Raw genomic sequence first — 15,472 nt, 5'->3', positions numbered from 1 at the left:
TTTTAACAAAGTTTAATCTCTTCCAAAAGAAACTTAAAAAGTAAACAAAGTCAACCCATTTCTCACTGGCAAATTCATATGATATTTTTGAGTATATAAAAAATATAATTTCCCATTCATGTTAAACTTTAATTGAACAAATATTAGACAAATCTACTTCACTTATACAAGTAGAATTATGAGGCAAGATTTCTGTCTCAAGAGGTTTATCCGATATTGGAATACGGTTTTTAGAATGTGCCATTGAAGATGTATCGCTTCTGGAACTTATTTTTAGCCTCAGGTTCCTTACAGGGCTTCTGTCTTCTTCATTAGCATCTATCTTTCTTTTTTCAACCGACTACTTCGTTTCTATAGCCTCAGAGTGTCTAAGTTTTCTTTTCAGCTTTTGCTGGGTTTTCCGGGTTTTCTTTTCTACTTTTCCTATAAGTGCTTCATCTTTCATATCAAGTGGAATTTCCTTCTTTGGTTCGCTTATTTCACACTTGGAATGACCGACCAATTCGTCATAACGAGGATGTAAAGATCCTGATGCCAGCAGAGCATAGGACTTTAACTCACTTTCTGTTAGTTTGTTTATCACTATTGTAGAGGACTTCAATTGTCTCCGAATTCCAGGTATTTCAGCGAGCCTAATGAAACATCTTTCTGTCATTTTTTTATTTCCTGAAATGGAAACAGAGATCATTGAAATATTGATCTTTTTTCTGCATTTGCAAAAAATATTGCATTCAAAATTCTTTACAGTCTCATGAAATGTAATTTAACAAATATAAAAGATTTTTCAACTAAAGTAAGGAGCAAGTTTAAAACTCATAACAGATTGAAGCTACTTTGTATATAAGGGTGGGACCCCCAATTTTCTTTAAAAAATCTGGAAAGAAGCCAACTTCACAATAAAGAGTAAGGAGTTAAGGATGAGACAGACTTTTGATCTTTTACATAATTAAATAAATAAATAAATAAAAAAAAACTTGCGAATATTTTCATTCTAACTTAACTTGTAGGAAATAATCGAAGCAAACTCAAAACGAGCAAATCCCCTATGTCTTCCCAATTTAATTTTCTTTCATATGAATACTTGTCATAATTTGGAAAAAACCAAGTAGCTGGGATGCCAAATGGACACTTTTAATGGCTTTTGTATACTTTTTTTACTTTGAAGGACACAGGGACACTATTGAGTCAAAAAAGGCAACTTTTTGAAAAAAAGGACACTTTTTGGACATTTTCCAAAATCAAAACCAAATGACTTTATTTTCTTCTTTTTTTGACTGCTTTTAATTTGTACCTTACTTTTGGGCTTTGGTAACGGCTTACACACTCTTTCTGTCATTTTTTTATTTCCTGAAATGGAAACAGAGATCATTGAAATATTGATCTTTTTTCTGCATTGGCAAAAAATATTGTATTCAAAATTCTTTACAGTGTCATGAAATGTAATTAAACAAATATAAAAGATTTTTCAACTAAAGTAAGGAGCAAGTTTAAAACTCATAACAGATTGAAGCTACTTTGTATATAAGGGAGGGACCCCCATTTTTCTTTAAAAAATTTGGAAAAAAGCCAACTTCACAATAAAGAGTAAGGAGTTAAGGATGAGACAGACTTTTGATCATTTACATAATTAAATAAATAAATAAAAAAAAACTTGCGAATATTTTCATTCTAACTTAACTTGCAGGAAATAATCGAAGCAAACTCAAAACGAGCAAACCCCCTATGTCTTCCCAATTTTATTTTCTTTCATATGAATATTTTTCATTTTAAACTTAAAATATGCTAAATTCTTGATTTTCATTCTAACTTAAACTTCACAATAAAGAGTAATGGGGTTAAGGATGAGACAGACTTTTGATCTTTTACATAATGAAATAAATAAAAAGAAAAAAAAAACTTGCGAATATTTTCATTCTAACTTAACTTGTAGTAAATAATCGAAGCAAACTCAAAACGAGCAAATCCCCTATGTCTTCCCAATTTAATTTTCTTTCATATGAATACTTGTCATAATTTGGAAAAAAACAATTAGCTGGGATGCCAAATGGACACTTTTAGTGGCTTTTGGATACTTTTTTTACTTTGAAGGACACAGGGACACTATTGAGTCAAAAAAGGCAACTTTTTGAAAAAAAAGACACTTTTTAGACATTTTCCAAAATTAAAACCAAATGGCTTTATTTTCTTCTTTTTTTTGACTGCTTTTAATTTTTACTTTATTTTTAGGCTTTGATAACGGCTTACACACACACACACACACACACACACACACACACACACACACACACACACACACACACACACACACACACACACACACACACACACACACACACACACACACACACACACACACACACACACACACACACACACACACACACACACACACACACACACACACACACACACACACACACACACACACACACACACACACACACACACACACACACACACACACACACACACACACACACACACACACACACACACACACACACACACACACACACACACACACACACACACTAAAAAAAATCGAACTTCGTCCTCGGGGTTGTGTATCTTACCCGGAAATTTCTCACAACCAAAATCCTCCAGGTTGAATATTGGTATATCTGACTTGCATTTCTCAATTAAAAGTCTATCAGAGGGTACATTCCCTTTTGCATACAGTGCAGTTACGCCAAAAAAACAGCATATCTCTCTAACTTCATCCTGAACATGGGATAAATCCTCCCCGTTGGTATAGGATGGATGAATCGTTCTATTATACAAACCTATTTTGTTTATAAAGTAAAGTGTACTCCGCCAGCTCTCTTCACTGTACGCATACATATTATAGTTTATGAACCAGTGATAACAAGAGACCTCCTCAAGATCAGTAGTCATCAGTAGAAATGAGCATTCAAAAATCACACCACACGCTGATTTCTTCACCCCAATGTACTCACAATCAAAAACGCCATACATTTTTGAACTTATATTGATAGAATGGGTATTCAAAACTGTTTAAAAATCCAAATTGAAATTACATTATATACTAAAGAAACTGAATACATTGACATCTAAAACAAGAATTTACTCTTATCGGATTCAAAACGCTTAATATCTCAAGCATATGCGACCCACTCAGGCATATACAACTCAAATTTCATCTTTAAAACGCTAAGATATCTATTCAAGTAATCTAAAGCTTAGGATCAAAAGGTATCTGATCAAGTAATTTAAAGCTCAGGATCAATTCCATTACCGTTATAAATTGCTGAAAACTAAGTTCCTAGCAATATTACATTTAGCAAGGATCCTTTTAAAAAAAAAAGGCAAAATATGACTCTTCGATGTATTCATTATAATAATATAAAATATTTGAAACTTATACAAAAGGGATTCAGTTGCACGAGGGTTGAGTTAAAGGCTTTTGGACACTTTTTTACTTTGAAGAACACAGGGACACTATTGAGCCAAAAAGGCAAAAAAAAAAAAAAAAAAAAAAAACATTTATAACGCGTCAGTTGAATGATGGTCAAATTTAATTGAGAATTATAATTAAGAGGCTCAAACAATCAAATTGGAACCATATTTTGCATTTTTTTTCTAAAAAAAAATTTTTGGAATAAAAACATTAGTTTTTTGTATAAGGATGGGTTTGTATTTGGTTTTTTTTTCAGGGGTGACTGTATAGACCCAGAGTTCCTAGAATATTGAGAGAGGTCTCATTCAAATATAAATTAAAATTTCTAGTGTCCTTTTTAAGTGACATAAGGATTTGGACGGCAACTAAGCCCCCTCCTAGGATCATTTTTTCCCAAAGTCATCGGATTAAAAGTTTGAAATTGCCATATTTATTCAAAAAAATTTAATAACTATGTCTTTGAGGATGATCTAATTCCTCAAATGCCCGGGAGGAGGACTGCAAGTTATGAGCTTTGCCCATTGTTTGAATATAGCGTTGGTTTTTGGGATGTATACGGACTTGTTCATTTTTTTTTTGGGGTGGTTGGAGGGGGAGGGGGCGGGCGGTACGTGGTAGGGTCTCTCCATGGAGGAATTTTTCATGGGGGAAGAGAAATTTTCTATGTAGGTGGTGTCAGATTTCGCAGCACTATATAAAAACGATAAGAAACTAGATATCAAACAAAAATTTAAACCAGAAACTAGTTTAAATGAATAAAACTTTCAGTTGAAATTTTTTCAACTGAAAGCACGGACCTACTTTAAAACCTAAAAATAAAATAAATTATATCTTATCTGAGGGGGTTCGCCCCTTTGTCAATACCTCACTCTTTAGGCTACAGTTGGTTTATTGCTTTCAAAAGAGCTATTTATTCTAATTAAGCGACCTTTTTGATTCAGGGGTCATTTTTAAAGAATTGGAACAAAATTTGAACTTAGCGTGAAAGGCGAGGTGTTGAGACAAGCGTTTGAACGATGGTCAAATTTCATTGAAAATTATAATGAAATACACACAATACGGAAATTTCATTCAAGAAAGCATAAAAAATATTTGTAAGTAAGTAACAAGCTCTTTATTGATTTCACCTCTTGAATATACAGTACAGATACTTCATTCAAGAAACGTGATTAAACACGTTTTGAAACTACATGCTATTTGTATGCCTTTCCTTGGCACCTTTCCAAACGAGCGGGGATTCCCCACTGGTTCCTACACATTACAAAAAAGTGAGCAGTACGAAAACTCCACGTTTTCAACCAGACTGGTTTTTTTTAGGGACCAATCAGGAGAGACATGCAAAGTCGACCTAGCTTTATTTCATTTTTTTTAAGGTTCATTTAGACGAGGTTACGTGCGCGCACGTAATTTGAGTTGTATATGCCTGAGTGGGTGGCATATACTTGAGATATTAAGCGTTTTGAATCCGATAAGAGTAAATTCTTGTTTTAGATGTTAATGTATTCAGTTTCTTTAGTATATAATGTAATTTCAATTTGGATTTTTAAACAGTTTTGAATACCCATTCTATCAATATAAGTTCAAAAATGTATGGCGTTTTTGATTGTGAGTACATTGGGGTGAAGAAATCAGCGTGTGGTGTGATTTTTGAATGCTCATTTCTTCTGATGACTACTGATCTTCAGGAGGTCTCTTGTTATCACTGGTTTATAAACTATAATATGTATGCGTACAGTGAAGAGAGCTGGTGGAGTACACTTTACTTTATAAACAAAATAGGTTTGTATAATAGAACGATTCATCCATCATATACCAACGGGGAGGATTTATCCCATGTTCAGGATGAAGTTAGAGAGATATGCTGTTTTTTTGGCGTAACTGCACTGTATGCAAAAGGGAATGTACCCTCTGATAGACTTTTAATTGAGAAATGCAAGTCAGATATACCAATATTCAACCTGGAAGATTTTGGTTGTGAGAAATTTCCGGGTAAGATACATAACCCCGAGGATGAAGTTCGATTTTTTAGTAAATGGGTACCAATACATATTCCTTCTCGGAATATGTGTGTCAGATATTCTAAGAATAAGAAGAATCAAGTCCCTAATATAGATTGGAATCATACTGAGTGGACGACAAACAATGATGAATAATTAGAATAGACATCATACTCATGACAAACCAACGGTCTTTTTAAAGACCACTACGTCTATAAACACTTCATAACTATGGTCATATAAATCTTTTAGTGTCAATGTTTGAAGCTAGCTTCAGCTGAAGCTTAAGATAGTAGCGGACATCCTACTGTAGGGACTCATTTGAATGACAATTAAAAGTTCTAGTGCTCTGTTTAAGAGACCAAAAAAAAAACTGAAAGGGTAACTATGCTCCATTCAATGTTCAATTTCCCCAAAGTTACACAATACAAATTTTTAGAAAGCCATTTTGTTCAGCATAGTCGAAATATCTAATAACTATGTCAGACATGCGTGTGTGTGTGTGTGTGTGTGTTTGTGTTTGCGTGTGTGTGTGTGTGTGCGTGTGTGTGTGTGTGTGTGTGTGTGTGTGTGTGTGTGTGTGTGTGTGTGTGTGTGTGTGTGTGTGTGTGTGTGTGTGTGTGTGTGTGTGTGTGTGTGTGTGTGTGTGTGTGTGTGTGTGTGTGTGTGTGTGTGTGTGTGTGTGTGTGTGTGTGTGTGTGTGTGTGTGTGTGTGTGTGTGTGTGTGTGTGTGTGTGTGTGTGTGTGTGTGTGTGTGTGTGTGTGTGTGTGTGTGTGTGTGTGTGTGTGTGTGTGTGTGTGTGTGTGTGTGTGTGTGTGTGTGTGTGTGTGTGTGTGTGTGTGTGTGTGTGTGTGTGTGTGTGTGTGTGTGTGTGTGTGTGTGTGTGTGTGTGTGTGTGTGTGTGTGTGTGTGTGTGTGTGTGTGTGTGTGTGTGTCGTGTGTGTGTGTGTGTGTGTGTGTGTGTGTGTGTGTGTGTTTGTGTGTGTGTGTGTGTGTGTGTGTGTGTGTGTGTGTGTGTGTAAGCCGTTACCAAAGCCTAAAAGTAAAGTACAAATTAAAAGCAGTCAAAAAAAAGAAGAAAATAAAGCCATTTGGTTTTGATTGTGAAAAATGTCCAAAAAGTGTTCTTTTTTTTCAAAAAGTTGCCTTTTTTGACTCAATAGTGTCTCTGTGTCCTTCAAAGTAAAAAAAGTATCAAAAACCCACTAAAAGTGTCCATTTGGCATCCCAGCTAATTGGTTTTTTCCAAATTATGACAAGTATTCACATGAAAGAAAATTAAATTGGGAAGACATAGGGGATTTTCTCGTTTTGAGTTTGCTTCGATTATTTCCTACAAGTTAAGTTCGAATGAAAATATTCCCAAGTTTTTTTTTTTATTTATTTATTTATTTAATTATGTAAAAGATCAAAAGTTTGTCTCATCCTTAACCCCATTACTCTTTATTGTGAAGTTTAAGTTGGAATGAAAATCGAGAATTTAGCATATTTTAAGTTTAAAATGAAAAGTATTCATATGAAAGAAAATTAAATTGGGAAGACATAGGGATTTGCTCGTTTTGAGTTTGCTTCGATTATTTCCTGCAAGTTAAGTTAGAATGAAAATATTCGCAAGTTTTTTTTTATTTATTTATTTAATTATGTAAATGATCAAAAGTCTGTCTCATCCTTAACTCCTTACTCTTTATTGTGAAGTTGACTTTTTTCCAAATTTTTTAAAGGAAATTGGGGGTCCCACCCTTATATACAAAGTAGCTTCAATCTGTTATGAGTTTTAAACTTGCTCCTTACTTTAGTTGAAAAATCTTTTATATTTGTTTAATTACATTTCATGAGACTGTAAAGAATTTTGAATGCAATATTTTTTGCCAATGCAGAAAAAAGATCAATATTTCAATGATCTCTGTTTCCATTTCAGGAAATAAAAAAATGACAGAAAGAGTGTGTAAGCCGTTACCAAAGCCCAAAAGTAAGGTACAAATTAAAAGCAGTCAAAAAAAGAAGAAAATAAAGTCATTTGGTTTTGATTTTGGAAAATGTCCAAAAAGTGTCCTTTTTTTCAAAAAGTTGACTTTTTTGACTCAAGAGTTTCCCTGTGTCCTTCAAAGTAAAAAAAGTATCCAAAAGCCACTAAAAGTGTCCATTTTACATCCCAGCTAATTGGTTTTTTCCAAATTATGACAAGTATTCATATGAAAGAAAATTAAATTGGGAAGACATAGGAGATTTTCTCTTTTTGAGTTTTCTTCGATTATCTGCTACAGGCTAAGTTCGAATTAAAATATTCCCAAGTTTTTTTTTTATTTATATATTTATTTAATTATGTAAAATATCAAAAGTCTGTCTCATACTTAACCCCATTAATTTTTATTGTGAAGTTTAAGTTAGAATGAAAATCATGAATTTAGCATATTTTAAGTTTAAAATGAAAAGTATTCATATGAAAGAAAATTAAATTAGGAAGACATAGGGGATTTGTTCGTTTTGAGTTTGCTTCGATTATTTCCTACAAGTTAAGTTAGAATGAAAATATTCGCAATTTTTTTTTTATTTATTTATTTATTTAATTATGTAAAAGATCAAAAGTCTGTCTCATCCTTAACTTCTTACTCTTTATTGTGAAGTTGACTTTTTTCCAAATTTTTTAAAGAGAATTGGGGGTCCCACCCTTATATACAAAGTGGCTTCAATCTGTTATTAGTTTTAAACTTGATCCTTACTTTAGTTGAAAAATATTTTATATTTGTTTAATTACATTTCATGTGACTGTAAAGAATTTTGAATGTAATATTTTTTGCCAATGCAGAAAAGAGATCAATATTTCAATGATCTCTGTTTCCATTTCAGGAAATAAAAAAAATGACAGAAAGATGTTTCATTAGCCTCTCTGAAATAACTGGAATTCGGAGACACTTGAAGTCCTCTACAATAGTGATAAACAAACTAACAGAAAGTGAGTTAAAGTCCTATGCTCTGCTGGCATCAGGATCTTTATATCCTCTTTATGACGAACTGGACTTTCATTCCAAGTGCGAAATAAACGAACCAAAGAAGAAAATTCCACTTGATATGAAAGATGAAGCACTTATAGGAAAAGTAGAAAAGAAAACCTGGAAAACCCAGCAAAAGCTGAAAAGAAAACTTAGAAACTCTGAGGCTATAGAAAGGAAGTGGTCGGTTGAAAAAAGAAAGATTGATGCTAATGAAGAAGACAGAAGCCCTGTAAAGAACCTGAGGCTAAAAATAAGTTCCACAAGCGATACATCTTCAATGGCACATTCTAAAAAACCGTATTCCAATATCGGATAAACCTCTTGAGACAGAAATCTTGCCTCATAATTCTACTTGTATAAGTGAAGTAGATTTGTCTAATATTTGTTCAATTAAAGTTTAACATGAATGGGAAATTATATTTTTTATATACTCAAAAATATCATAGGAATTTGCCAGTGAGAAATGGGTTGACTTTGTTTACTTTTTAAGTTTCTTTTGGAAGAGATTAAACTTTGTTAAGATTATTTGCTTATGGTTTCTTTTTTCAATTTGAAGTGTTTCTTTTAAAAGAATCTTTTCATAGGTGGCGTTGGGGGATACGACTCAATAGTAAGCGAAACTTCAAAAATGGAATTTTGATAACAATTGACAGGAATTGGGTTTTTATGCAGATTGCAATTATATAAATTTCATTACATTTAATATCTAACCACCAAATGCTCCAAGTCTCAGAAGAAAAAGGGGTTTTGAAAACAGGGAGCCCAATTTTCGAAAAAGGGTGGTTTCACCCGTGAGGTATTCTTAACCATCGCAATACCTTTACGCAAATACCTTTTCGCAAAAAATTCGCAAATCTCGTAAACTAAAGAAGTAATTACCCTTTTAAAAACATTACTCGTTATATTAATGAAACCCATGAAACGAATAGCCAATTTTAAAAAAAAAACCTACTAATCAACTTACAGATGAATGACCACAGATTTAACCTAAAAAAAAAAAACTTGTATATCATGAACTAGAAATCTACGTCAGAAAAACTTGTCCTTAATAGGACCGGTATTAAATGGCCCCTGGTAACCCAATTACTTGAAAACTTACACACATATCCATGCCTCAGGCGTATATTTGCGTGTATATTTTTAAGTAATTGGGCGCTTACTACTGAGGTGTTAGAGGAATAAACTGCACGAATAACCGGCACGAATAAACCATTCCACTTTTGAGGTTTTAGACGAATAAAATGCACGAATAATCGGCACGAATAAACCATTCCACTTTTGAGGTTTTAGACGAATAAAATGCACGAATAATCGGCACGAATAAACCATTCCATTTTTGAGGTGTTAGACGAATAAACTGCACGAATAATCGGCACGAATAAACCATTCCACTTTTGAGGCGTTAGACGAATAAAATGCACGAATAATCGGCACGAATAAGCCATTCCTTTTTTGAGGTGTTTCTTCTTGAAAAATTAGGAAAGTAAGCTAAATTCACTTCAGTTAAAAACAACTTAATTTTGTGTAATTTATATTCATTTAATGAATATAAAATTTAAATTTCATTATATTCATTTTTTTAAGCTTTAGCCTAAATATGGAAGCGGGGTTACCACCCCTCATCCCCCGTTTGTTACAGGAAAGGTCGAATGTTTTATAATATCTTCGAGAAAAAGAACTCATTTAATATATTTGCTATCCGAAATAAAATTGAATTATCTTAAATAAACTTCCGTTTCCGTAATTGCATGAGAGCTTTCAGCCTACCAGCATCCACACGGAAAGTTTTTCCTATTTTCATTCCTATATTCATTCCTCCAAATGCCACGTTAGGTTCAATCCCAAAAGCCCGATGGAATCTGCTGGCCTCATATTTACGTTTTTGTTTTGGACTACAATTATGTTTAAGGACGGGTGTTCTGCCGTGCTCTAGCTCACAGTTCTAGTTCTAGTTCTAGTTTCACTAGTTCACAGGGTTTTTTTGGTGGATAATCTTCGGCCTTTCGCTAACTTTAAGAATAATCTTAAAATTTCCTTTCGAATAAGCCTTTTTGCAATAATTTGCAACCATGGGTTTTATATTATGACTTCTGAGGAAAAAAAATAACACGTATATGTCACTATTTTCCTCTGGAAAAATAACAAATTCGGCATTTTTGTAGATAATACCTCTAGGACCCCCAGCCCACTTTTTCTAAATTTTGCGAATTTTCATATACCAATAGCCTTGGTTAGCAACAAAATTGATTAATTTTGCACACTTAGAATTAGCATAGGTGCTGTGTTCAGTTGATGCATACATGGTCATACAAACCTCAGTGTTTAAAGTTTAGTTTTCCGTTGGCAAGGGTCGCTCTTAAATCACAGATTGTCAAAATGGATTGTTCGGCCAAAGGCTCTCTGAAATGTTAGGGAGGTGGCAACTTCCCTCATCAAACCCTATGTTTAATTTAAATTAATTATTCGCACGTCATAGTTTCGATAATTTCTCAACGATAATCGTTCCGGGAAAGATTCTCTCCAGGAACATAGAGATGGAGTAGGGCCTTGGGGATCATTTCTCCCTCAAATCCTAAGTTTTACCAAAAAGTTGGTCGCTTCTACTTAAAATAAAAAAAACATAATTCCATAGTTGTCCTCCCCCCACCCCAAAAAAAAATCCTACGGACGTGCCTGATACTCTTAGTTAAATATTTCTGGGGGGTCTGAATATCAAAAAGAACTTCAGTGCCATCATTTCCGTGATCTTTAAGAAGAGTTCTTCCCGCTATTTATTTTGTAATGAAGCTCCTCGCCCTTTCCCTCCTTCTTCAGTATAGGTATGTATGAACGTAAGCTCTTATGTTAAACATACAATATTTCTACAATAAGAGAGAAATCTCACCCATAGCACTCATATTAAGGGCCAGTGATGTTTCTAGGCCTGGGCAGTGTGGGACTGCCTCAGTTTTTCTCAAGTCTGACATTAAATTCCTTATATTTTGTATTTTTACACTCATAAGGTACTTAATTGACCAAAAAACGTCGTAACTATAATTTTCCGTACCTTGCCCCCCCCCAGCTTATAAGTCATAAAACCGTCACTGTTGAAGGCTTAATCGAAAAATTGTTCTCAGAATGAAGCAATACTGTGGACGGACCGTTCCCACTGTCTCTTACTGTATTTACCGGAAGTTCGCAGAAAGTTATAACATTTGGACCGAAAAAATGCACACTTTGTCCCAGGATAATAGTTTCTTACCACAAACTTTTCGATTTAATGTAATCTAACATCAGACTTCTCATTTTGCTTCAAAACTACAATATGAATAAGGGGGGAAGGGTATGGCCATAAATATTTAACCTTTAGAAACTTGGGACCAATGTTGTATGCGTACGTGTGAACAAGGTACTAAGATTTGGCCCACAAAAAGTAAAAATTCCTGTTTATTTTTAGTTCGCGCATTTTTCTATTTTTTTTTCTTTTGAAAATCCTCCCCAAAATTGTGTCCCTTTCCCAAAAAAATAAAACTTACGTACATACATTGTCTAATAAGTAAATCTAAAGATTTCAGGTTCTGCATGCTTCCCTAAAGATGTAATCCTACTAAAATCATTTTTTTTTGGTCTTTTTTGCTTCCTTGTATCTTGTTGCATCTAGATGTTCTTAAAATTTAGCTATTTTCCTCCGATTTTTTTTGCAAGGAAGAGGGGGACAATAATAAAGAAAAAAATTGCTAATTTGAAAAAAATCTACCCAGAAACTCGAGAAGACCTATGATCATCGGGGGGAGGGGTTCAGGCATTAACCTCCCCTCTGATTTTGTCCCTACTCTCAGCAAATCCATTGGCTTCTATCCAGCATATGCCAATTAATAAATAATCACCAACCTAATGAATTTTAGAATTCATCAAATGTTCATTAAACCGTCGGAGGAAAGAGATTAAAACAGAATAAACCATGCTTTAAGCTCTACTTGTCAATCACTGTGGCCTTATAGTTCCAGTAGTTGAAGAGAGAGAGAGATATTGCAAATCCGTCCAATATAAGGTTTCATTGATGCTTATTCCCGTTGGCGAAAGTTTAAGAAAGATTTCAGGTTCTGCACGCTTCCCCAAAGAAGTAATCTATTAAAAGCAATTTTTTCGTCCTTTGCTTCCTCGTATATTGTTGCATCGAGATTCTCTTAAAATTTAGCCATTTTTCTCCGATTTTTTTTTGCAATTGAGAGGGGGACAATAATAAAGAAAAGATTTGCTAATTTGAATAAAATCTACCCAGAAACTGGGTAAAACCTAGGATCATGGGGGGGGGGTCAGGCATTAACTTCCCCTCTGATTTTGTCCCTGCTCTCAGCTAATCCAGCATATGCCAATTAATAATCACCAAGCTAATGAACTTTAGAATTCACCAAATGTTCATTAGATGGTCGGAGGAAAGAGATTAAAACAGAATAAACCATGCTTTAAGCTCTATCTGTCAATCACTGTGGCTTTATAGTTCCAGTAGTTGAAGAGACCGAGAGATTGCAAATCCGTCCCATACAAGGATTCATTGATGTTTATTCCCGTTGGCGAAAGTTTTATTATAGTTTAATAGGGTTCTTAGAAATAAGAATTACAATTTAAACCTTCATGATTGAAATATGTGTAATAATTATGCACAAGTAACTTTTGTGATAACCTTTTTGCTTTTGAAGAGCGGCAGTTTAACTCCAGGAGTGTCCGTCTGACTGTGTCACTGCAAGTTGAGTATTTAACCAATAAAAACAAAGATTACATGTCTGTAGCTCCGTGCTAAAAGGTGTCCTGTAATTTCATTGGTTTTTGCTTGAGATTTATTTTTGCAACCCAATCACATTATTCCTTACGCGTATGTCAGAAAACTGAATAAACCCGCCATTTTAAAACCTTATTGGTTCTCCTGTGTATTCTGTGTGAAATTTTAAGCCAATAAAAAGACCAAACAGTTTAACTCTGCAGGATTAAGTTTTTACTCACAGCAGCTTTAAAAAATAATCCATCTGTTTCTATGTGATTTAACAAACTCACAAGAGTTAGTTGTGAAAATCCTAAAGTAAAAAAAAAGAACTTCCTATATTTGAAGGAACTATAGTACATGTACTTAATTGAATTATTGAAATTTTTTAGTGTTTAGTATATATACTGCCCAGATTAGAATTGAAGCCTCGAGATCCTGGAGAAAAATTGCAGGAGTGGCTGCCCAGCTACGCCGTTAGGGTAGTTTATGTTGGAATCGAAAAGGACCAAGCTTAATGGTTTGGTTGAAAGGTTATTTTCTAAGTTTTATAGCATAGTGTATTTCTTTTTCCAGGGCAAAGATTTCTTTTCTCATCATTTTAAATTTTTCCTAGAAAAAAGGAGAGATTTAGTTGTACATTAGGACCTTTTCCTTGCGTTAGCTTAAAAAATGTTTTCCAAGAATAAGTTTTTTGAAGAAAAATAAGGAGCAAATTTAAAATCTAAAACCAACAGAAATAAGGTCATGCGAAGAGTCAAAGTAAAAATGAACAGAAATATCGTAGAATGAATGAGCAAAATCTACGATAAACGAACAGAAATAAAATGAATTTTTAGTTGAAACTTTAAACAAACTACAAATAAGTTAGATCTCACGTAGATGTGTTACCGTAAAGACCAAAGTCTGGTGAATGTCGACATTCATCCGTGACAGTCCGAAATAATGACATTTAACAAACATTTCGGACATACACTTAGTAACAATGTGTTTGTTTACCAGTCAGCTTTGTCAGTCTTATGCAAGGTTTGATGGTTACAGGTTAGGTTATAAATCTCAGAAATGGGTTAAAAAATTAGGTTAGAATCTTAGAAATATAAATCTAAGAAATGATCAATATTCACCATTAGTGGATGATGAATGTCAACAAACCCATAGTCGCTTGGTGTATGTCCAAATATTCTTTAAATATGCTTATTTCGGAATTTCCCCTGTGAATGTCGACATTCATCAGGTTTCGGTCTTTCACCGTAACAAATGTTTTAAAGCGGAAATGCTTCTCATACCAGCTGAGGCCTCGGCCTCTGCCAACTTCCAAAAGGTCATCAACCCATAAGTTACCTCAAATAAAAGTAAAATAAACGTTTTATTAAAACTTTACTAAAAATAAAATATATTTTTAATACTATATTGTTAACAACAACAAAAAGAAAACAGCAATGCTAACAAAGGTATCAAACAGTTCGTGGTAATGAACTGTAAGTAAGGAGCGACCCGGCTCAATGGTAACCGAAACTCTAGAAAACGGGTTTTTGATACCAATAGATACATCAAAAGAATTAGATTTCAATGCTGATTTCAAATATATAATTTTCATCAAGATTAGTGCTACCCATCAAAAGTTACGCACCTGAGAAAATTTGGCTGATTTTCAAAAAAAGGGGGAAAGACCCCCTAAAAGTTATAGAACCTTAATGAAAATCACACCATCATTTTCAGCGTATCAGAGAACCCTAATGTAGAGGTTTTAAGCTCCTATCTTCAAAAATGAGGAATTTTGCATTTTTTGCCAGAAGAAAGATCACGGTTGCGTTTTTTTTTTTTTTTTTTTCCCAGGGGTGATCGTATCGACCCAATGGTCCTAGAATATCGTGGGAAGGCTCATTCGAAGAAAAATTAAAAGTTCTAGTGCCCTTTTTAAGTGACAAAAAAATGGAGGGTAACTAGGCCCCCTCCCACGCTCATTTTTTTTCCCAAAGTCACCCGATCAAAATTTTGAGATAGCCATTTTGTTCAGTATGGTCAAAAGTAGTAAAACTGTGTCTTTTAGGATGACTTAATCCCCCGAAGTCCCCGGGGGGATGGCTAAAAGTTATGAACATTACCCAATGTTAACATATAGTATTGGTTATTTGGAAGTATACAGAAATTTTAAGGTGGGTTTTTTTGTGGTTGTGGGGGGGGGGGTCGGGGGTTATGTTGGAGGATCTGTCCATGAAGGAAGTTTTCATGGGGGAAGGGAAATTGCCATGAAGGCGGCGCCGGACTTGCCAGCATTATTTATTGGTTATTGGGAAGTATACAGACATCTTCAGGAAGGATTTT

This window comes from Artemia sp. Qi Xiang Cuo, chromosome 6 (genome assembly GCF_049724085.1).
Source record: "Artemia sp. Qi Xiang Cuo chromosome 6, ASM4972408v1, whole genome shotgun sequence".
NCBI lineage: Eukaryota > Metazoa > Arthropoda > Branchiopoda > Anostraca > Artemiidae > Artemia > Artemia sp. Qi Xiang Cuo.
This window is presented reverse-complemented; position numbering follows the sequence as displayed.